Source organism: Schistocerca piceifrons, chromosome 1, assembly GCF_021461385.2.
Source record: "Schistocerca piceifrons isolate TAMUIC-IGC-003096 chromosome 1, iqSchPice1.1, whole genome shotgun sequence".
NCBI classification, from domain to species: Eukaryota; Metazoa; Arthropoda; class Insecta; order Orthoptera; family Acrididae; genus Schistocerca; species Schistocerca piceifrons.
The window spans coordinates 375269149-375295377 of record NC_060138.1 but is presented as its reverse complement, the minus strand read 5'-3'; positions in this window follow the sequence as shown (position 1 = coordinate 375295377).

Here is a 26229-nt window from a genome sequence, read left to right as displayed (position 1 = left end):
ATCTTAATTAGAGAGAGAAGTATAATTTCTGCTGGAGGGTAAATTAAATGTGGAAAAAGAACATGGAATGAAGAATTATGTAGGAAAGGCCAAAGTGAAGAGAATCAACAAACATGAAGGTCAGTCATAAAATCATTGGAAAGCGAGATGCTGTAATCAGTAAAACCTTTTATATACTCAGGAAGTTTGATAACACCAAATAGAAGCTGTATGGAGGAAATAAGAAGTAGAATATTCATGGCTAAAAGAGGTTTTGGAGAGACGTTTGTCGCCTGCATAAAGGTGTCTGTTAGATCTAAAATAGGGACTCACCAAGCGTATGTCTGGAGTGGTGTATTACATGGCAGCAAATCAAAGCAATTCAAAAATATGGAAGAAAAATTAATAGTTTTCAAATGTTGTTGTAGACAAAAATGTTAAAAATGAAGTGCACTAAGAGAGTTACACATAATGTACTAGGAAGTGTACTAGAAGTGAAAGAAGTGGTGGAGATGATAAGGATGACGGAACCATGACGCTGGGACTTCTATTACGGAAGAAACTGCCGGCAGCGAAGAGTAAGGGAATGGTGTTCGCCAGTGAGAAACACATGTGACTAAACTATAAGAAAATGGTGTTCTCGTATTTGTTCCGAAGGTTAGTCTACCTTATAGCCACCCCATGTTTAACTTGTACAGCGTGTCTTTTTTGTTGAGTTTCTGTTATGAGGGTGTGCCTACACGTTCTTCCTTTCTTAATGACAGTACATCGATACTGAGCAATATTTCTAAATAATTAAAGTATTTGTTTTAACCAAACCCCCTTTTTGTAAATGATTATGATTCCCTTTCCATTTATCGAGGCTGTGGTGTCAGATAAAAGAGAAATCATCTGCATAAGCATTAGATAATTTCTTGTCTAAATGTCAAGAGGTATCGAATCTCTTATTCAGAATCATGGTAAAAGTAGAAACGCCATTTTATCGCTCGTGTGAACCACGTGGAGCTTCTTTTGTCATACGTATTCACAGAACACTCGTAGTTAGAATATGTCATCCCTTCTTCATGCAAGCCGATGCGGTCCTACACGAGACCTATTCTCAGTGAGGGTACAATTTAGATATTACATTTCTTTGGACTCCATATGTGGGATAGAATATGTTAGCCTCACATGTGGTTTAATACGCTAAGCACCATTAATAACATTTATTCGTACAGTGAATCAGCATGACAACCACTTCGGCAGTAAAATGCTCAGAATCGTGTGTTTTGAGTAGGTGGTCACAAATACATTACATCATGATGATCTTTCACACAAATATGACGAACTTTTAATGAAAAATAAGGTATTATGCTACGCAGGAATCGTAACCCCCATACCTGTTTTTGATCTATATCCGTCCAAGTCTCTGCAAGTGTTTAGGTTGGTTCCTAACTTCGATCTGTACAACACATCATTTTCAGATCTTCAGAAAATAGGTATTCAGAAATGTTACACTCTGAAAAGCCTTTAGACTTACGAACAAAGGTAACATTTGTTACAGACTGAAGAACAAAGTAAATTACGTTATCCTAAGTCGACCCAGTTTCTGTAGTGTAGTTCAACACAGACTACCAGCATTCTATGCCGTGCCACGTTATGTTAATGAGGAAACATTCACGTAATGCTCTTGGTGAGCTGCAGCGCCCTCATAACCTGGTACGTGCAACGCGGAAATTATGGAGGGGGTAAACACAGTAAAAATGTTAATTAAAAAGCTTTTTTAAAATTAAAGTCAGCTCCGAATTACAACACATGGTACAGTGTATGCGCGCAGTCTCGTAAACAACAAAATAAATTGTGTGTGGGGCAATGTATTCTAAATATGAAGTGACGTATATGTATGAGAAAATTATTTATTCAATGAATCTGCTGAAACAGCGGAATTTAAACTTTTCTGAAATAAATAGTTACAGCTATCAGAACTTGTGTTCATCAGCAATACATAATGTATTAACGAGTAAGTTATAGTTTTAAATGTATTATTCCAACAGTTAAATTAATAGCACTAAACTAATGGCATGGATACAAAGTGTTGAAAGCCTGATGAATGTAGAGACGTTATTAGGATATAACAATATTTCGCTGTTAATCTTGTTTCACATTTATACAGACTTCGGTCATCCATTTTTTGTAGATCTGAAAATGAACTGTAGATACAAATGAGTAATTATTGCAAGCAATGGAAGTGATCTAGACCCAATAGGGAAATAAATTATAATAAGAAATGCAATAAATCAGACATTTAATGAAAAATAATATATTTATGACTTTTTGAGTCGAGTTTGGGTAGGAGTTGTGGGATTAACCAACCGTAATACATTGTTTCACAGAATGGTATCACCGACCGAGATGGCGCAGTGGTTAGCACACTGGACTCGCATTCGGGAGGACAACGGTTCAATGCCGTGTCCGGCCATCCTGATTTAGATTTCCCGTGATTTCCCTAAATCGCTCCAGGCAAATGCCGACTTCCTTCGCCATCCTTCCCTAATCCGATGAGACCAATGACCTCACTGTTTGGTCTCCTCACCCAAACAACCCAACACAGAATGATATCACTTTTTGTAAGCGCAACTATGAATCTTTTTTTGGTAATGAGGATAAACAGAGACCAGAGGAGAAGAAAGTCTATAATTTAAGAAACTACTATGTCTTCTATACTTTCCGAGATATCAGAAGAAGAAATTCAAGTACAAGTTTATAATTTTTATATTTAATTCCATATTAATGCGTTTTAGCAAAGTTTCACGTCAAAAGTTGTTCATTTTACAAACTCACAAACTTTGACTCTCTAGGATGTACTATAAATTTACTGTGTCACGAGAAATTTTTTTTAATTCTACACTGCACAAAAAGTAAATTATGGTATACAACTGTAAGCAAAAATAAATGAAGCGTTGGAAACCCGATAACACAGTGGGCTTTAATACTATCGTGTTTCACTTGAACTGAACTATTTATTATGTGCTACAGTTATTGTACCTGTAAAGTTTTATTGAGTGTAAACTCACGGCTGGCCAGTTTCTGTGGATTGGTATATCTAAAAATTGCCTACTAGGCCAAAATTAACACGTAGTCTGTATGGATGGCTAAAAATGTGCAAAGTAACGAGCAGCTCAAGTGGCAACGATGACTCCAATATTAAATAAATTAACATTTGTGCTGCACTACTTGAAGAAAATTACCTATAGTTTGGAGAAAGGAAGGAAGAGAGGGAAGAAGTTTATTGTTTAGTTACCGTTGTCATCTAAGTCGTTGGAAATGCAAGAAATGGACTGCGGCATCGTCAGAAGTATAATTGGGAATTTCGTGGTTGGATAATAAAGGAAAAGTAAAGCCGGGGTGGCCGGAAGGCGATTTAAAGCCGCTACTTCGGCATCCGAGTCCAGTATCTGAAACATTGCGGCAGCTCGCTTGTAGATAAGGTTCGAGTTCTATCTATATCTGCCTGTGTGTTGTAGGAATCACAAAGTGTGATATCTATCTTACTACATATTCAAGATGTCAGTATTAGCATAAACAATAAGACTGTCGTGGACATTACTATTTTTCGTTTACGTAATTGTTTTGATGTTCCATTTTCATTATTTTTTGCACTATAGACGTAGCAATAATTTAAGTCATCTAATAAAGTAGATTATTGTCAAATGAAAGTAACCCCTTATAAATTCTGTCTCTATCCCAAAATAGGATTGGTACAATATTATAATACAACTTAATTGTAATTCCACCATGATTTACATAACCATATTTGAGAGTTTCAGAGCATTCTCTTTCGCTGTCCTTCAGTAATTGCGTTTCTTGTTTTACTTTAATTAATTAATCGTTACTGAAAGCGTTTTGAGATGAAGGAACAGCTTGGGAAATTTTATGAAATTCTACGATGTTTCAATAAATCTCCTGAAATGACTGTGATACAATAATATTATAAAACACGAGAACTAGTACTACACAGAACTCTCGTTTACTGATATACAGATTAATGAAGTGCAGTTAGAAATAAAGAAAAGTACGCTGGAAAGAGCTTTTGGATCCCAGAAAGAAAATATTAATCAACGAATAGATTGAAACGGAGCGGGTAGCAATTTCGTTTGCTATAGTACATCAGTTAAATCCGAGTTGATTGCCCTCTTGTCTATAGTTAAGTTAATCCTGTTGCATCTATCGCCACAAACGAAAATTCATCTCTGCGCTCCACAATGAGATACCAGATAAACACTAGAAAAACTTTCACAGGTATCAAGTAAGACTGAAATTTTATGAAGGCGGGAGCTACTCAACATTAAAAAATTTTGAGCACAATGTTATTCGAATCACGATATAGAAAGCATGGGTGTGATGCATTTCGCCCATAAGATAGAAGGGCGGTTTGGGATAAAGTGCTTGGTTATTTAATGCACCCGAACCACATGAAGATCACGATACTGTGAAGAAGCAGTGCTTTCATCTTGTTCCCGTGAAGTACCAGTTGTGATTGTGTTTGTCATGTTGCGCAATATAGTGACTCGACATATCAAGGGACTGAAATTGCAGTCACATGTTTGTCGATGAAACAGTGAAGGCAGTGACTCGTCAGACCATTAATATCCTCTCAGTCATTAAACCACTATTACGTTTGCACCTGATGAGTCATTTCCGATAATGATAGTATAATGTGCAGGTGCCTTTTTCCTTCTGTGATCACGTGAGCATCAGGAATACGTCAGTCTGTTTATGAGATCATTTTACTGTGGGGCGTGCCTAAGCCTTTGGTGAGCGGTACAACAAATCAAAGGAAATGGAAAGGATATGAGTAATACATTGACTAATTCTTTTTGGTTGTCAGTCTTCTGACTGGTTTGATGAGGCCCGCCACGAATTCCTCTCCTGTGCCAACCTCTTCATCTCAGAGTAGCACTTGCAACCTAAGTCCTCAATTATTTGCTGGATGTATTCCAATCTCTGTCTTCCTCTACAGTTTTTGCACTCTAGTAGCAGGCAAGTCATTCCCCATTCCTTCATGTCTTAACAGATGTCCTATCATCCTGTCCCTTCTCCTTATCAGAGTTTTCCACATATCCCTTTCCTCTCCGATTCTGAGAAGAACAACCTCATTCCTTACCTTGACTAATATTCAACGTAATGTCGTTTATCTGCTATACAGTTTCGCAAAATTTGTGAATCTGCTGGAGGTTGTCGGGGAAAGCGTCTTTTGGAGTCTTGAAACGAAAACAGCTGTGTGCATGACTGGTGATGTTTTTTTGTTGTCACATTATGTTTCGATTTGGCATCTCCACGTTTCATTACAGTGATGATGACATGGTTTTAACACGGCAGTTTCTCCAAACTGTCCAGTAATTTACGTAAAACGTAGAACGTAGAACGGAATAAATACCTCTACACCGGAAAGTGAAATAAGAATCAGTAATAGTGCTTGTGAATACCTGATTACTTAAATTACAATTTCGTATGCTGCAGTGCAGCCACAATGAAAGCAGGTAGCCCTAGGCTGTGGATTAGAAGACGCTATATAGGGGTCATAAAACCAGCAGGGAGCCAGCCCCCAGCAGAATTTAGTAAGTCCCACTCACGCATGTGCGAAGGTTCTCACCAGGCAGTTGGGCCGAACAGTCCTTTGAAGGAAAGCCGCCTTCGCGCCGGCCAACCAAAGTCACAATTTACGAAATTTCCAGCGTGCTGGAGTAGCTTGGGTCAGCAACTTCTATTAATCAGTATAACGAAAAACCATCCCAAGTTTTAAATTATTACTTTTTATTCATTCGATGACTAGTTTCGGGCCGAGACCCATTTTCAAGTCATAATAACAAAGTCGTTATCTGTAGGCACTGTAAATGTTTACTGCACAGTTTTGACATCTTCCGAAATGCCGTTTCCGACTTTTTTGCGATGATGTGAAAATCTGTCTTGGCCTGAAACTAGTACTGAATGAATAAAAAGTAATAATTTGCAGCTTGGACTGGATTTTCGTTCAGCATAGTCACAGTGCAGATTATATTACCAGGATGTCGAGGGACAATCAAGAGTGTTTTTACCAAACCGTGTGTGGATGAGGGATGAGTTCCATTTGTGGCCAAGTTTCTAAAGAGCTGCTGCTGTGGAAATACCTGCAGTCAAGCAGTATTCGCTGAAAAACATTGACTGTTAAGATAACATTTTAGAAGACTGGATGGGAACAGAAAGATTAGAACTGTCATGAAGATCGCGGGATGTCGACAACGTTCCCAGGAGCCACAAGATGAAATAGCAAAAGGTACAGATAGATGTCTACCATCAGTTAATGTAGATAATCTATAAGTATGGCTAAGGAATATGGCTGTGCGTATAGAGTTTCACCTTTATTGGCAGGCATCCGAGCGTAGATAAATCGAGGGAGTGTGTAGGAAACAGTTATGGAGTGTCAAGTGAAATGAATTTTGTGAGCAGTTAACCACCTGAAATGAGAGTAAGAGATGGTGACTAGCGTCTTCTCAGGCAACTTCTTTCTGGTCAGCATTCACAGTATTTATCATTCAGCCAACAAAAATATTGCGATTTCTACCTTGTCGGGAGCAAACTGCACAGTTACTTCCCAGACAGGCGACTCTTCGAGCAGAAACGATAGACAGATGACATTCTAGGCAGATTTCACTTCTAGATGACTTTTCCAGACTTGTCTGTGATGGGAGACAGTCTGATCTCAACTTAGAGGCAAGTGACTGATTTTGCAGTCACTTCTGCTACCACTTGCAGATTATGAGTATGGCGAGATCCAGCTGCAACCGTGAAGCAAATTATAGAAAAGTGAATCATTTTTAGTGATGTACAGTAATTTCAATACTCATTATGAACAATCGTTTGCAGCGAGATACTGAAGAAGCTTTCAACTCCGAAAGTAGATGCACGCTCATATACTTCTGTAGTGCTTCCTGTCTCTATGCACTAATATTCGGCACTCGTAGAACGACTTCCACGAAAGTAAATGTTTCATTCAGGTGTGTGTTCACTTGAATCACATTCCAGATCCATTTTACAGGTTTGCCAAAGCATTAACGTATTACTTTCAATGATTGTTAAACGATTTCTTTTTATTTTAAGTGTAACAAACTGAGTCAATTGATATCCTACCGTAATTTGTCAGCCATATGAATTCCTTCATCATTCTTTTGTTGGGTAGCATTAGTTTATGTCACATATACGAGGCCATATTAAAATATTCAATTAAAGTCTCAATTAAACTAGTCCACTGCAGTCTCACACCACACCTGCAGCTTACAATGCCTCTCGGCCATATTGTAAATGACAGCTCCAGGAGGTGCCATCCATAATCTGTTCTGCTTCTCAGCCGATCTCTTTGGACTGTACCTGCAGATCCAAAAATTTGTAATTATATTGATAATGTTGATGCTATTCAACAGTTCTAGAAACACAAATTTTAGAAATAACATCGATTTTTTCAGCGCCATCTCTTGAAACTTCTGGGTGCAAGTTGTCGCTATGGTTAGTGATTACTTCGAAACACTAAAACGTCAACAAAAGTCAACCTCTGTCACCACGTTTGCCAACAAACTTTACCTTTTACGCGTTACCCTGTTAACATTAGTCTTCAATCTCATTATGATGGATTGGACGCAACTATCGTCAGGTTCTCATCGTGATGTGTCGGATGCTAAGTGTCATTCATCAGCTCTTTTGTCATGGCTTCCAAAATGCACGTGTATATGCACACTAACTGTCTTTTAGAACTCAGTCTTTGTACTGAACTACCCCGCTGTTCGTTAAAATTGCATCACAGGGATGGGTAACAAATAACGAAATCTGACTTTTTGTGCGTGTACCATGTAGTAGGAATAAGACGTTATTTGACTTGTAGGTTACTTGCTGGTATACTGGGTGTGAAATTTAGTAAACAGAGCTGCCACCGATGGAGACAATGGCACAAATCCGTTTGGACAGCGACCGAGCTCGTCTGACAAATACGGGCATGTCATTCCCCTTCTGCATCAAAAATATGGCAGTGTTTGTCAGCCGCACTTGGTGACTAGTAGTGGCAGGCCGGTTTCTAGGCAAGTTGCAATCAAATGTTCTCAATGGTACCTGCAGAACATCAAGCGTGGAGCACCAGTCGAACACGCTCTGTATCAGTTGGATCAGGACAGCACGTGCAACGTGCACTGTTTCATTAGTGAGACCCCGACGACATGGATCAGCCAGCGGCCTTAACACGCCAGAAAGGTAACGCTTGCTGTCCACATCACCTGCTGTGAGAACAAGATGTAGTTATGTTGTGAACCTATGGCGTACTGTACTGCCAGGGCGGGTTCTGAACCAGTATGCAAGGTGATCACGTCCAATGGAGATACTGTACGCAGAATCGGGAAATGCATCAAAAGACGATGTTCCGTCACCCATGTGTCCAGTGCTGTAGCTGGGCCTAAATCTATCGACGGGCCTCTCCCTGCCGCGTCGGTCGTCGCCCTGTTGACAGTCCGTGTTGCTCCTGACGTCGCCACACACTGCCCGTATGAATACTTGCTGCAAACCATTTCTCGACTCTTAAGAGTCTGTATGATCCTACTAGGCGGAGCGAACAATATGTCTGGCCTACCAGGTGATAGCCACGCGGGACCATTGAGATCATGCATGACGTTGCGTATGACGCAGCTGATTGCATCCTTTTCATATTCGTATGACGGTGGTGGTCTCCATCCAACATAAGCAGTGATACTGCGTAACAATAATTTTTAGTCTCAATTTGGCATGACCCTGCCACTGGAGAATTCCGACACTTCTCCTTCTTACACAAGGAATGAACAATCAATATCCAAACTTGATTTCTGAATGAGAAACACGCTGCATAACTTTTTCTTATGTATAGAATATAGATCACGTTACTGCCCCCTACCTTAGCGAAAGGCTATTTACAATTTGTACAGAAACCAGATGGCAGTTATAAGAGTCGAGGGACATGAAAGGGAAGCAGTGGTTGGGAAGGGAGTAAGACAGGGTTGTAGCCTCTCCCCGATGTTGTTCAATCTGTATATTGAGCAAGCAGTAAAGGAAACAAAAGAAAAATTCGGAGTAGGTATTAAAATTCATGGAGAAGAAATAAAAACTTTGAGGTTCGCTGATGACATTGTAATTCTGTCAGAGACTGCAAAGGACTTGGAAGAGCAGTTGAATGGAATGGACAGTGTCTTGAAAGGAGGATATAAGATGAACATCAACAAAAGCAAAACGAGGATAATGGAATGTAGTCAAATTAAATCGGGTGATGCTGAGGGAATTAGATTAGGAAATGAGGCACTTAAAGTAGTAAAGGAGTTTTGCTATTTGGGGAGCAAAATAACTGATGATGGTCGAAGTAGAGAGGATATAAAATGTAGGCTGGCAATGGCAAGGCAAGCGTTTCTGAAGAAGAGAAATTTGTTAACATCCAGTATTGATTTAAGTGTCAGGAAGTCACTTCTGAAAGTATTCGTATGGAGTGTAGCCATGTATGGAAGTGAAACATGGACGATAAATAGTTTGGACAAGAAGAGAATAGAAGCTTTCGAAATGTGGTGCTACAGAAGAATGCTGAAGATTAGATTGGTAGATCACATAACTAATGAGGAAGTATTGAATAGGATTGGGGAGAAGAGAAGTTTGTAGCACAACTTGACCAGAAGAAGGGATCGGTTGGTAGGACATGTTCTGAGGCATCAAGGGATCACCAATTTAGTATTGGAGGGCAGCGTGGAGGGTAAAAATCGTAGAGGGAGACCAAGAGATGAATACACTAAGCAGATTCAGAAGGATGTAGGTTGCAGTAGGTACTGGGAGATGAAAAAGCTTGCACAGGATAGAGTAGCATGGAGAGCTGCATCAAACCAGTCTCAGGACTGAAGACCACAACAACAACAACAACAACCTTATACTGAGCATGTAGTGAGGTCTGTCTGTAATTAATTGTTTAGTTCTTTACAAAAGGTGAGCCGACACGAACAGATTCTCAAACCTACAAATTCCATGGATATACTTGTGGTCGTTGATAATCAAAGGTTACAAGTCCACGGCTTCGTCTTTGGCTGGGGTGTTGTAACCTAGAGACTTTTTGAAGTCGTTCATAACAAGCGGCAAAATCTCAGCAAGTGACCTGTCCAGTCCCATTACAGAGAGAGAGTAAAATAAAATTAAAATTACATTTACAACTAGAGGTTCGCACTGATTATGCAGTTACGAGCTACATGACAGGAGGTAGCAGGCTGTTCGCTAATTATTTAAATAGCCATCGAATTTAATCTGCTTATTTATACACTGCCCAGTCACAGCAACCTGACCCCATGTCAACAGCCTGAATAACCAAGTTTTACAGCACAGACCATTGCAAGACGTGCAGGAAGAGAGCCTTGCCGATTGCATTGCTGTGGCCAGCTGCACTGAGATTTTCGGTTGTGGATCAATGGCACGAGCAACCCGATCCAGGTCGTCCCACAGATTTTGGATTGGCTTTAAATGCTGGAAGTTTGGTGGCCCGGGGAATATGGTAGACTCATCCCGGTGCTCTTAGAACCACGCACGTACACTGTGAGCTGTGCGAAAAGGCTCATTGTCCTGCTAGCAGACGTCATCGTGCCGAAGAAGAACAACCCGCATGTAGGGGTCGTCAAGGACAGACGCATACTTGTGTTCATCTGTTGTGCCTTCCAGAATGAGGGTGGCACGAAAATTCCGCTGACAGTAAGGCATGCAGGGTGTTTCCTTCGATGCGCTTCACGCACTATACGGCAAGGGCCATTTGTCCAATGGAGCATAAAACTCGAAAAGGCCTGGTGTCGCCACTAGGTAGACGTCCAGTTGTCTTTCTGGCGTGCACATGCATCCTCCGTCGAAGATGAACAACGGTCAGCATAGGTGCATGAATCAGGCGCGTGCTGCAGAGGCCCATAGGCAGCAGCATTCGCTGTAAGGTACCTGATGAGACACTGTTAGTAGCGCTTTTCTTCATCTGCGCGAATAGTTGCTCAACAGTTGCGCGCCTACAACCCCTTACACATCCCCGCAGCCATTATCACCCCCGTCGTCTATGGCCCATGGTGTACCATCCTGCAATATACTGTACACTTCAACCACAGAGGCATGCAAACAGTTTATGTACCTCGCCACTTCGGAAATTCTTCCATCCTTGCCTCGGGAGCCGGTAATCGTGCCCTTTTTGACGTCAGATAAATCACTCCGCTTCCGCATTTGGACAATGACTACACTGTTCCCCGACATGCTTTATATACCCTCCAGTGCTAGTGCTACTGAGTGTTTCGGAAGCTGACTTCGAACATAGGCGGTTGTCACATTAAAGTGACTGGCCTGTGCTAAGCTTTCTGAAACCACCTATAGCTTGCCTAACGAGAGGATCACCGAATGCTGACAGTGCAGCAGTTTTCGTGATCAACTTACATTTAATACACATAACACTCAAGGTGACGTAAATCTGTAGAAGTTCCAGCGGCTGTTAGTTAAGACAACAGTCACTAATCGATCCCACGGTGAGACAGTTTGTGCCACCCCAGAACCACCAACTTGCGAGTGGAAGGGTCGAATCGCTCCTCAGTCGAAAGGTTAAGCAGTGGTGCGCATGTCCGGGCCCCAGTTCAGTTGGCTACAGGAACCTTTTTCCCTCTCAGGAACCACGCATTTGTGCGGCAACCGACGTAACAAAACTACTGAGAGACGCCATTTCGGTCAGAAATCGTTGCTTTTATTGGTAAGCATTACTTCATGACTAACGATAGTGTGGTTGTTGTCGCCTTTTCCACGATGCACGTGTTAGTTTCCAGTACTTTGGAAGCAAACGTGCCGGCCGGTGTGGCCGAGTGGTTCTAGGCGCTTCAGTCTGGAACCGCGAGACCGCTACGGTCGCAGGTTCGAATACTGCCTTGGACATGGATGTGTGTGATGTCCTTAGTTAGGTTTAAGTAGTTTTAAGTTCTAGGGGACTAATGACCTCAGCTGTTAAGTCCCATAGTGCTCAGAACCATTGGAATCATTTTTTGGAAGGAAACGTGCATAGTCGCGTTTAGCTATAGTTAAGACTTTCGCGGTAGAATGTCTCATAGCACATCCGTGATTAAGCTGCACATACACGATTTGTGCCATGAGAAATTAAATTCGGCACAGCTACAATGCTAGAGCAGTAAACTTTGTCTCGATGCCACTATCCATGAACACCTCGTTCAAGATTAGTAATGACTCGTTACTTTCGTTCCTGATTCAAAATTCTCAAAGTTTTTCTCTGAATTTCTGATCAACTTTCTCTCTATCGACACGTACACTCGACAGCAAAAAAAGTGGGTCACGCCTGAATTCCAACGTGTAGGCTGCACCTGAACGTATGCAGCCAACATAGCATATCTGTGTTGCACATCGTCGCAACCCTCCACAGTACAGTCGTCGTAAGATACACAATGAGTACCGCTAGAGACTAGTAGAGAACACCAGTCTTTATGAACAGTCCGTCCACATGTAAAGTAACACCACGATAGTACAGAAGAGATCAGACAGTCCTTAACGTTTGTAAACTAAACTTAATTACAATAAGTGACATTTCAAACGTATGGGACAACTGATTCTGTCACATAAATCGTTCAGTAATCCTTAGGCACAATTAAATATTTGAGACAGTATTTGGATTTATAAAGTTGTATGGCAATTGGAAACAAGTTCTTTGCTGTCTAAAAGGTTTACCCAACACATGCTGAACGTCATTCAACGTTCAACGGGGAGTGGTTTCGCATCAAACTTATGTAATACTAAGCAGTTAAAAGAAAACGTGATTAACGGTGGCAAGCACTCTACGGAAATCCCGACGTTAACAGCGAATCTCAAGTCATATCATTGTTCACATTACTCATTAACAGTTACTTGTACACAAAATTATACTTTAAATGACATGACCAATGTCTTCGTTCTGGATCCGGATGCAAACCCAGAAGGTAAAGCCTTGTTAACCAAGCAAAGCTTTGTGCCTTATCGAGACTCGATCACTAGGCATAAAGAGACGTCAAATATTGACGTTTGCACCAGTATCAGATATCAATTCTTAACTTGAACGGAAATGACGATAATGTTTGTACGAAACCAGGAACCCTAACATGACAATTACCTTCTTGGTAATTACCCTCGAAAGACGTTGTATATTGTTGAATTGTCAAGGAACAAAGGATGCACATGTTTAAAATTGAAATGCCATTATGTAAAGCTTGTGACAAGGATGCGAACCCAGCACTTAATCCGATTGTTAACGAAGTACGTAAAATCAGAAGTTAAATATCAAATGGTTTTACCAATAGCGAGATGTTGGAACCTTAAATGACGATAGAATTGTTTTTCCCTGACTGGGGTTCGAACCCAGCATCTAGCGCCGTCGTTTTCTAGCCAGGAACAGACGAGCTATTGTTGGTTCACCAGTAGCGAGATGTGCGCACGTTTAACTAGAAATAAGGCGACGAAAACGTCTATGCTGACTGAGAGCCGAACGCTGCACACATGGTTATGAAGACACGTTAATAATCAAATTCTTATTCAGTAGTAGCTAGGAGTAGCATGTTTAGTTGCAAACCTTAAGGCCTTTCTCATCCCTAGTAACGTGTTGCCTAATATCTGCGATATCGTTGTGTTAATTTACAAGTGGATTGACTACCGTAAAGACCAACGTTCTCTAGTAGTCGTGTATCATTGAGATGTAAATGAAGTGCATCAGCAGAAAGTAATTTCCGTCTTGCAGCACATATTGTTTCAGAGACACTGAGCACATGTTATAAGTGCACAAAACGTGTATTATATACTACGTATATACTATTATTTGGGGAAGCTGCCGCCAAACCTGTTTACTTTCACATTCCGCTTAGTTGTCGTGGTTGAATAAACGTTTTCTTAAGGCTACATCTAACGCAAAGGGCTTACAAGAAAGAATATTTCCTGCGTGATGCTATTGCTAACTAGGTGAAATATTTTGTGATAGCTACGTTTAAAATCAATGTATTTTTGAACGTATTGTTCGTCAAATATTTGAATGAATCGTCAACTGTAGGTGTGCGTGCACATATTATAGCATAATAGCTGTAGCTGCATTAGTTTATACCACAGACTTGGGTAGGTTAGGTGTAACTTTTGATCGTTCAAGGATTGATCGTGGCCTTGCGGCCCAGGTCTGTACTAGACGCGGCTCGCGAGCTACGGGCCAGCCAGGCTGGGCGAGGCAAGACGCAAGTGAGCGAGCTGGCGGTGGCGTTGGTAGGCCAACAGTGGAAAAGCCAGCACGGCTGCGCCGCATGCCTCTGCCTCTGCCTCTGCCACTCCGTTTGACGTAAATATGTTTACCTGCTCTCCTGGCATCAGTATAAGAGCGGCAAGCAGAAATACACGTCAGGCTGTCTGCCGTAATGGCTCACTGGGAGAGGTCTATTCGAGATTGAGTAGTCGCTCTCATTGAAGAAGGAGGATGTTCCATCACAGAAGCTGGCAGATGGTATGGCGTATATAAAATAAATAAAATTAATAAAAAATGTTATTTTAAATATGTTAATTATTCTATCTGTATGATGGTGATTGTGATTGCAATTGTATTTGCGTATCTGGAACGTGGACGTTTAATTATTCGGTATCAGACGCTTGACAATGGCTTTTTCGTAAAGGCAATGTTACTCGTAGTTGACCGTGAAATAAAACTGAATAATCGGACTTCGTAATTAAATCGTTTCCAAAGACTGCTGCGGTAGGTGCGGACTCATAATCTAAATCTCAATATTACAATAATTTGCCAGCCATGCCAATACGTCGTACAGAGGTGATTGTCTACTAAACATAAAAAAGTTACACAGTTAGTTAAATCAGATATATTCAATGAATAAGCCTACAGTTCATAATCCTACTTACTTTTATAAATATAAATTCTTTACAGAATCGAGTGCCTAGTGTGGTTGCAACTCGCAGTATTCTTCTATAACATGAAATATGGCGGTGTGCCAGACAATAAAATAAAATACGTGCTTCTCGCACCACTTCAACCAGAGCTCTCCTTTCTTAATCAAACATAAGAGTAACGTAATTGTGCTTTTGTTTTATCAGCGACACAGCGCTGCAGTTGTGTGCCATAGGCTTTATTTATTTGTCACTGATTATTTATTTAATTAATATTTCACGTTTCCGAGGAAACTCACGCTCGGCATGCAAATGTGCCTTTATATTGCCCCCTGAATTGCGAGGCGAAAGGACACACCTGCAGGTGAGCAATTCACCTAAAGGCACAAGAAAATCTAAGTTATCTACAACTATTTACATGACTTACATTACACATTATACACATTATATACAAAATTTGAATGACGCGGGTGCGCCGTAAAAGTTCTAATGTTGGCAGATAGAGTGCGCGCATGTGCAGAAGCGTCTGTGTAACTGCGGCACTGCCGTTATATCGTACAGTTAGATCACGCGGCACAGTATTGCAGATCATATTGTTCGTGTGCGCGCGTTTTTCAGTCGTTGTACAAAGAAAATATTCAACCAAGATTACATATGAAGACTACATTCTATGACAGGTAACTTAGTTTTAAATTTACAATATTTGTTATAACACAATACAACTTAGATTGTTGAATGTTCTTAGTTACATAGTATTGTTTTGAAATACTTCAAAGAAAAATGTCCGTATTTTTCAGGTGCGTTGACCTATACACATCGTGTCGTTATTACAGTTCATATTCATCCGCTGCACAATAATTTTTTACAGGTTAGTATCGTCGTGGTAAAGTTTTTTTGATCACAGTAACATCGTTGTATAACAACGTGATTAATACATAAGCGTGTCCATTTCTCATTTCCATTATAGTCGTAGTGATGCAGTTCGTTGTGACTAAAAGCATTGCTTATTACAGATCAGACGTGACCAGCCGAGTAATTGGTCCACGTGCAGTTCGTTTTTTACATTCCGTGGAAGCTTGGTTGCAGAACCTCGGACGGCACATAGCTGGCGTCGAACCTTGGACAGTCCAGGTAAGAGTGTCCGTCACATTTCGAGAACATTTCATTCCCTGAAGTTCCAACCAAAATTCTTCCACCCGTCGTGTTGTTTTCTGGACAGGCACTTTGTGTCCATTTAATCCAGTTAACATCTTGAAGTTGGGTACTGTAGTAATATCACTAGACGATGCACGAATTATGCACTTCACATTTTCAGTTTTTTTGCTGAATATAGCTCACCTAAATGTTCGTAGTTATTAATGAAGGAAATCGTTCATCGCGTTCACATAGATACGCTGCATAATGAATGGCATTAACAGTTTCTTTCACATAGGTTTCCGCGTAGTTGCAGAGTTAGTAATGTTCGTTAATGTCCGTGAACAGTGGTTCACTATGCAATGTCTTTTTGGCACTCGTTTTGTTCAAATTTTTACATAGTAACAGTTACACTATACATCAGTTAAAAAAATAAGTAATTATACATACACATGTCACATATTTTCTTAGCATAAACATAATATAGTTGCACATAAACATGTTTACATCATCATTACATCGCAATAGGTTATTACATTGTGTCACATTTGATTACATGAATTGCAGATATTTACATCCTCTTTAGCGGTTTTGCTGGGATATTATCGATGTTTTTTGTGATGTCATCTGAAATTAAGATAGGTTAGACACAACATTCATTACATCAGTAGGCAAGACCAGGCGTTTTCACTACTCAATAAATATTCAAAATAGTAAGAGAGAGAAAATGTTCGATTCCTCGCGTTTTGTGCGTGTGTGTAGAGTGTCTGTGTGGCCTTGACTACTGATAGATGCTTTTCGTGTTGAGAGATGTGCGTCTAATCTATTTCTCAAAGTAAAAGATCGCTTCACAGATGACGTCTGTCAGTTCGTCAGGTGTCACACCAAGTCAGTGGTACCTTCAGGAACAAATGTTCCGTGAAAAATTAATATGTCATCCACTGCTACGTAATCATAAATTTTACTTTAATATTCCGTCTTTCAGGTGGAGGCGCGCGCTGAAAGAAGAGTTCTTCTGTCTTCAACTGCGTCACTGGAACCGCTGAAATGAAAATTTCTATACTACTTATTATCTGTGTTGTAACAACAGAGTTTTTCGAGTTGCTTAGCAATATTTTGATGGGTATGACTTTGACATTATTCAGCATGAAATGCTCTAAGATCTCGGTGTGCGTATAGCCCAATAATTTTGTTAGTTCTAGGATGTTGTAACAGATACGCACCAGGATGCGGTATGTTAACAATTATATAAGGTCCTTCATATAGCAGACGCCACTTAGCGTTGCGTCGTTTGAGTGCTACAGATTTATGATGAGTACGAAGTAGTACAAGCATTCCTACCTCGAATTTTTGTTTTCTTTTTATTATGTTTCGGTGATGTTTGTTTCGTATTTGTGCGTGATGTGTCAATGTAGTCAATACTTCTTTTATTTTCTGTTCAGGTGCGATTTCCTTGTCTGACAACTTAGGTAATGGTTCTATCCACTGATCGTTCTGTTTGCAATTGAACATGATCTCGTTAGGTGTGTAATTCGTATCGTAAATATTTAAGTTATTGTGTACGTCTTCGAAAAGACTTAGGTAGGACACCCAATTAGTATGTTTTGATGAAATATAGGTCCTCATGAATCGATTTAATTCTCGGAAAAGTCTCTCAGTCGCGTTACATTGTGGACTAAACCTCGAAATAAATATACTTTTAATGTTATTGTCCTTCAAGAAATTTCTCCATTTGTACCCAGAGTAGTATGCTGCATTATCTGATAGAATTGCTTTAGGTTTTCCCACGTGCGTCAGGTAATCACTTGAGAATCTTCGTACTATAGCATTTGCAGTGGCGGATTTTAAAGCATAAGGTTTTACATGTTTAGAAAATATATTGTAAAAAGCTAAGATATATTTGACGCCTCCAGAGCTTGCTGGATGCGGTCCACTGATGTCAGTACACAGAATTTCCAGGGGTTTACTAGGTAAAATAGAATGTAAATCTGTTTTTGTGGATAAATTCTGAGGTTTTGATTTTTGACATATGACACATGTTTTTAGTTCCCTGTAAATTTTTCTTCTCATATTGCTAAAATAACAGTATGTACTGAGCTTTGCCAAACACTTTTTCGTCCCATAATGACCCCAAACTAAGTGTGCGTGCCAAATTAGATTACGTTCAGACTCTATGGGAATGCATACACACCAGTTAGTAGCATTTGGATGTTGGCGGTAAAATAACACATCATTGTGTAACTTGTAATACTTAGTCAAAGGATGATTGTGTTTTTCTACCAGTAATGTTATTATCTTATACCAGTGAGGATCAGATTTTTGTAATTCAGCTATGTTTCTGCACATATCAATATAATATTGGTGATACTGCTTGTCTTGCATTAAGAGAATCCTGTAGTCATTTATATTTTCTAAGTCACTGTTGGTATCATTCATACCTTGTGGAAGTCTAGACAAAGTGTCTGCAATGGTGTTGTCCTTACCTCTTATGTACTTAATTTCAAAAGAGTAGTTCTGAAGTGTAACTGCCCATCGTGATAGTCTAGGATGTACAAGTTTACAAGTTAACAAAAATGTCAGGGCCTGGTGATCGGTGTAAATTACCGTATGTTTTCCAAATAAATAATAATTGAATTTCTTGAATGCCCATACTATGGAAAGTGTTTCTAACTCAGTAGTGGAGCATGTACGCTCACATTCAGTTAGAGTGCGACTCGCAAACCCAATAATTCTTATCTGTTCCTCCTCTTTATTCTTTACAACTCGAAATAAGCAACAGCCCAAGCCAGTACGTGAAGCGTCACAAGTCATACAAAAATCTAAATTGAAATCTGGATGGCTCAATATGTTAGCATTCACTAAAGCATGTTTAATTGTATTAAAGTCGTTCTGGCACAGTTCCGACCAGATCCAAACTTGATTGTTTCTGAGTGGATTTAGCAGATGTTTACTGTTCAAAAGTGGTTGTGGCAAAAAACGTCTGAAAAATGAACATAGCCCAAGGAATGATTTTAACTGCTTTTTAGTTCGAGGGCTAGGAAAGTTTCTGATAGCATCTAATTTACTGGGATCCGGACGTATGCCCTGTGAATTAATGATATGTCCTAAATACTTTATCTCACTGCAACCAAACTTTGATTTTCTTAGGTTGGCTGTGACTCCAGCTTGTGCAAATTTTTCTAAAATTCTTTGAAGTGTGTCAATGTGTTCATTCCAAGATTGTGTAGCTATCAGTATATCATCTACATAGTGTGTGACTGTCTCAACTAAATCGTCGCCAAGCACGGTATCCAGGGCTGTAATGAATACCCCAGAGCTGACATTCAGTCCGAAGTGTAGAACACAAAACTGATAGGTTCGCCACCCGAACATAAATGCAGTATATTTCCGAGAATCAGGAGTGATACCCACCTGCCAAAACGAATTAGCGGGATCTGTTGTGGAAAAATATTTTGCATCTAGAAATTTCTGTAATTGCTCTTCTAAATTTTCAGGTTTTGTGTGAACCGGTAAAATTATTTCATTAATAGCTCGTGCGTCTAACACTAACCTAATGCTTCCATTTGATTTTTTGACAACAAGTAGAGGACTACAATAAGGTGAGGTGGATGGTTCAATGACCTTCCAGTCTAACATTTGTTTTAATTCTTGCCACACAGCAGGTCGTTGAGATAACGGTACGTTATATGTCTTATGGTAGAAGATCTTGTGAGGCTTAACTTCAATCTTGTACACATACGTGTTGATAACACCTAATCATTTGGTAAAAACTTGTAAATATTTGGATAACACTTCCTGTAGTTTTATACGTTCATGTACACTGAGAGCTGTAGCTTCACTCATCTTATGATCAAGCAATGTTTTCAAGTCCATTATCTCTGTGTCAGATGAGTGTGTTTGCATGTCTTGAATGTCATTGTCAAGTACTAACTGAACCTTGTACCCTGTACAGTGTTTGTCATGCTTTAGAGTTCTCCTGTCCAAATCAATAATAATTACCCTGCTTTTATCATTTAAAATACATTTACCCTTGGAGAAGTCTATAAGGCAGTCCTTCTCGCTCATAATATCTATTCCTAATATGCAATTTGTCACAAGGTTTTGTACAACCAGGAATGGCCATTGTACGGTTCCATTACCTATTTTAACGTTTACAAAAACTTGCTTCGTAACCATACATGACTTATTACCTAGTGCAGTAGTTATTTTACAGTTTTGGGCAGGAAACTCAGGCACAGGTTCCAATTCACACATCTTTTTATAGAAATTAAAAGACAAAACGCTCACAGCTGCACCTGTATCTAGGATAATAGTAGTTGGAATCCCACCTACTACACCAGTAGTAGATGCTAAAACAATTTCATTTGTGTTTAAACGACATTGTGTACTGTCTTGTAAAAGTTCATCTGATATATTGTTATTGTGGTTGTATCTTATAAATAAAACAGGTAGTTTTTGTTTAGAATTACTTGGCATATCATTATTCTGTTGTTCAAGTGTGGTGTCAAATAACTGATTAACATTGAAGTCGCCCCCCAAGAATTCTTCAGCCACGACCTGGGGCAAAGTAGTGACTGTTTCTTGTTTGTTGGATTATCATTTGTACTAGGTACTGACACAGATTGAGGTTGTGCATCAGGTGTCATTTCTATTATATTCACATTCGGATATTGCCTATTATGATCTCCAAACTTTTGCGGTTGTTGTTGCTGTTGCGCATTATAACTTACCTGTCGGTCGTAAGGTATGCTCCAATTTTGTCCTGGTGGCTGCTGTGGTAAAGCAGAGTTTGAATGAAAGTACTGATCGTTACGAGTCCAACCTTGATGCTGTCTTGGCTCATAGTTATTATTATTTCTATTTCTGTTTGTGTTTTTGTTATTACCTTTGTATCCGTTGTTACCATTGTAGTTATTACCGCGGTGCCTTTTGTATGGATTGCGGCATGAAATGTTATTACTGTTGTAACTATTGTTTGCATTGGAATACGCGTGTTGATTTTGATTTCCGTAGTGAGACGGCATGTGAGTTTGCTGTTTTTGTTGTACTGCGTATCCAACTGTGGGCGCGCCAGAATTGTGTTGGCAAGCCTGCATGTTTTGCATACCACTAGTGCAAACATTGTGGCTGCTGTTTTGCCGCGCGAAGCGCTGATCTTCAAGTAACATGTCAACCGAATCTAAAGCTGTTAAAAAATAATCTGAATCGTCATCCGGGATATGTTTTTCCTTAATGTTGAAAGGCAATTTGGCCTTCAACGCTTGGAGTATATCACGCGTTGCGACTGGTTCGTCTAAAAAATGTCCCATGTTCAAGTATTTTTCAAAATATCTGCGTAAGTTACCATTTTTACTGTTAAAAGTTTCAGGTTCTAAAATTTGTCTTCTGAGTCGCTCCTGGACGGATTGCGACCAGAATTTGTTCAGAAAAGCACGCTCAAACTCACTGTACGTGGTACATACTATAAAGGCACATTTGCATGCCGAGCGTGAGTTTCCTCAGAAACACGAAATATTAATTAAATAAATAATCAGTGACAAATAAATAAAGCCTATGGCACACAACTGCAGCGCTGTGTCGCTGATAAAACAAAAGCACAATTACGTTACTCTTATGTTTGATTAAGAAAGGGAGAGCTCTGGTAGAAGTGGTGCGAGAAGCACGTATTTTATTTTATTGTCTGGCACACCGCCATATTTTATGTGATAGAAGAATACTGCGAGTTGCAACCACACTAGGCACTCGATTCTGTAAAGAATTTATATTTATAAAAGTAAGTAGGATTATGAACTGTAGGCTTATTCATTGAATATATCTGATTTAACTAACTGTGTAACTTTTTTATGTTTAGTTGACAATCACCTCTGTACGATGTATTGGCATGGCTGGCAAATTATTGTAATATTGAGATTTAGATTATGAGTCCGCACCTACCGCAGCAGTCTTTGGAAACGATTTAATTACGAAGTCCGATTATTTCAGTTTTATTTCACGGTCAACTACGAGTAACATTGCCTTTATGAAAAAGCCATTGTCAAACGTCTGATACCGAATAATTAAACGTCCACGTTCCAGATAAGCAAATATCAATTACAATTACAATCACCATCATACAGATAGAATAATTACTATTTAAATATCAATATTTTATTTATTTTTTATTTATTTTATTTATTTTATATTGGCGACCATGACAGGACTTGTTATTTTGTCATTTGTTACATTGTTCTCTTTGTTTCATGTAAAAAATCAACTTTCTGGACCTGGACGTCAATGTATGAGAGATAACAAAATCTGAAGATATTTTCCAATTCTGAAATTTTGCGGGAAGACGCAATGAAACTTCCAGCAAAATAAGGTAAGACGCAGCATCTTTGCATTGGTAGGCTTGACCAGACGTATAATTCAGTGTATTAGCTTTTCAGTAAATTCTGTAGTGTTTCTTTTCCGCATAACAGTTTCAGCGATAAATTTCATTCTCAGTACTTTTCCCTAAACAATAACGTATGCAACAATACCAATACACGAGTGAACAATGTGGCTGACTTCTGTACGATATCATGTAACATGGCCAGCAGCCATTACCAATAATCTCAAATTCAGTTTATATTTTTAAATTAACAGACAGCCATTGTTGCTACGAGCGATTCATGCTCAACTACATTTTATTTTAAAATCAGTGTCAAATATTTTCTTGAAACATATATCACGTGTGGCATGGTAATAACTAGAAAACAATACGCAAAAATTGAACAGCAAGGACGTACTATTCAGACGCAATCCGACTCGGACGTGAGACAAGTGTTAGAAAATGACTTTACGACAGCAACCGGTAGTGACGATTCATCAAACATTGACGCAAGTGTTGACGAAAATTTTGACAACAGGCCGTCCACTACAAAAATTTCAAAATCTCAATCAGAGCCCATGTTAATGCATGACGTCACGTCTAATGACGTGGCGGGGGCAGAGACCTTGCAAACGGTAAACATTGCCGACATGTTACAAATGCTAATGAAACAAAACGCAGAAAATATGGCAACCATAAGGAAACAGAACGCCGAAAACATGGCAATTTTAAAGGCACAATTAGAGACCCAAAATGAACAGTTAAAAACACAAAATGACGAAATCAAATCTGATCTCATAGCAATCAATATAGGTAATGACACTTTGTGTAAACGTGTGGAACTTATAGACGCCACACTGACCAAACAGATGACCGAACTCAGTACTAAATTTTCCCAGCTCAATACGAGACAAGAAAAGACTACAACTGACGTAGCACGTTTACAGACACAAGTAAAAAACCTTAATGTCACGTGTGAAGTTCTTACTGAACAAATTCAAACATATCCTTCAGTACATGACAACCTTGAAAAACGAATTACTGACGTACAGAATAAATTTGACAATGTTGAACAACACCTGACTGACATCTTACAATCAAATGCCACAGCACATTTTCAAATTTTTAATAAAGAATTTCATGATTGGGTTGAGAACAAAGACAAACATTTTGATAGATGCTTACGTGAAAATTTACCAACAATTGTGCACGACTCCGTAGCGCAATACATTACTAATAACAAACAGCTGATCAGTGACGCAGTACAATCCGTCACTGCACCCATGAGACAATTCACCGATCAACTACAGTCTGAATGTAACGAAAATATCAGTCAAAATGTACAGTTCAGAAACCAATATACATTCGAGTATGATACACACATTCCGCACACGACAAATACACAAGAACAAAACACACCACGACTACAACACATACCACGATGTGGAAACACAAACACAAGCTATTATCATGGTAAACCACAGCAACATTATCGTAATTACTCGCCAGCTGAACATACCAGTAATTACAGTGGAATAAATCCATATCACAATGCGAAGGAAGATGAAAGCTTAATGAAACACAGGCAATTTCAGATTTTTATCCCAGAAAAACGAACCATTCATCCGGTGATTTTTCTTAAATCTTTTAGTAACGCATTTCCACGCACTTGGAGTGACCGGAAAAAGATTTCATATATTGTCGGTTACATCCAAGGCGATGCAGCTGTCTGGGCATACAGTCAAGCTGACGTATGTACCACGTACAGTGAGTTTGAGCGTGCTTTTCTGAACAAATTCTGGTCGCAATCCGTTCAGGAGCGACTCAGAAGACAAATTTTAGAACCTGAAACTTTTAACAGTAAAAATTGTAACTTACGCAGATATTTTGAAAAATACTTGAACATGGGACACTTTTTAGACGAACCAGTCGCAACGCGAGATATACTCCGTGCGTTGAAGGCCAAATTGCCTTTCAACATTAAAGAAAAACTCCTACATATCCCGGATGACGATTCAGATTATTTTTTAACAGCTTTAGATTCGGTTGACATGTTACTTGAAGATCAGCGCTTCGCGCGGCAAAACAGCAGCCACAATGTTTGCACTAGTGGTATGCAAAACATGCAGGCTTGCCAACACAATTCTGGCGCGCCCACAGTTGGATACGCGGTACAACAAAAACAGCAAACTCACATGCCGTCTCAGTACGGAAATGAAAATCAACACGCGTATTCCAATACAAACAATAGTTACAACAGTAATAACATTTCATGCCGCAATCCATACAAAAGGCACCGCGGTAATAACTACAACGGTAACAACGGATACAAAGGTAATAACTAAAACACAAACAGAAATAGAAATGATAATAACTACGAGCCAAGACAGCATCAAGGTTGGACTCGTAACGATCAGTACTTTTATTCAAACTCTGCTTTACCACAGCAGCCACCAGGACAAAATTGGAGCATACCTTACGACCGACAGGTAAGTTATAATGCGCAACAGCAACAACAACCGCAAAAGTTTGGAGATCATAATAGGCAATATCCGAATGTGAATATAATAGAAATGACACCTGATGCACAACCTCAATCTGTGTCAGTACCTAGTACAAATGCTAATCCAACAAACTAGAAACAGTCACTACCTTGCCCCAGGTCGTGGCTGAAGAATTCTTGGGGGGCGACTTCAATGTTAATCAGTTATTTGACACCACACTTGAACAACAGAATAATGATATGCCGAGTAATTCTAAACAAAAACTACCTGTTTTATTTATAAGATACAACCACAATAACAATATATCAGATGAACTTTTACAAGACAGTACACAATGTCGTTTAAACACAAATGAAATTGTTTTAGCATCTACTACTGGTGTAGTAGGTGGGATTCCAACTACTATTATCCTAGATACAGGTGCAGCTGTGAGCGTTTTGTCTTTTAATTTCTATAAAAAGATGTGTGAATTGGAACCTGTGCCTGAGTTTCCTGCCCAAAACTGTAAAATAACTACTGCACTAGGTAATAAGTCATGTATGGTTACGAAGCAAGTTTTTTGTAAACGTTAAAATAGGTAATGGAACCGTACAATGGCCATTCCTGGTTGTACAAAACCTTGTGACAAATTGCATATTAGGAATAGATATTATGAGCGAGAAGGACTGCATTATAGACTTCTCCAAGGGTAAATGTATTTTAAATGATAAAAGCAGGGTAATTATTATTGATTTGGACAGGAGAACTCTAAAGCATGACAAACACTGTACAGGGTACAAGGTTCAGTTAGTACTTGACAATGACATTCAAGACATGCAAACACACTCATCTGACACAGAGATAATGGACTTGAAAACATTGCTTGATCATAAGATGAGTGAAGCTACAGCTCTCAGTGTACATGAACGTATAAAACTACAGGAAGTGTTATCCAAATATTTACAAGTTTTTACCAAATGATTAGGTGTTATCAACACGTATGTGTACAAGATTGAAGTTAAGCCTCACAAGATCTTCTACCATAAGACATATAACGTACCGTTATCTCAACGACCTGCTGTGTGGCAAGAATTAAAACAAATGTTAGACTGGAAGGTCATTGAACCATCCACCTCACCTTATTGTAGTCCTCTACTTGTTGTCAAAAAATCAAATGGAAGCATTAGGTTAGTGTTAGACGCACGAGCTATTAATGAAATAATTTTACCGGTTCACACAAAACCTGAAAATTTAGAAGAGCAATTACAGAAATTTCTAGATGCAAAATATTTTTCCACAACAGATCCCGCTAATTCGTTTTGGCAGGTGGGTATCACTCCTGATTCTCGGAAATATACTGCATTTATG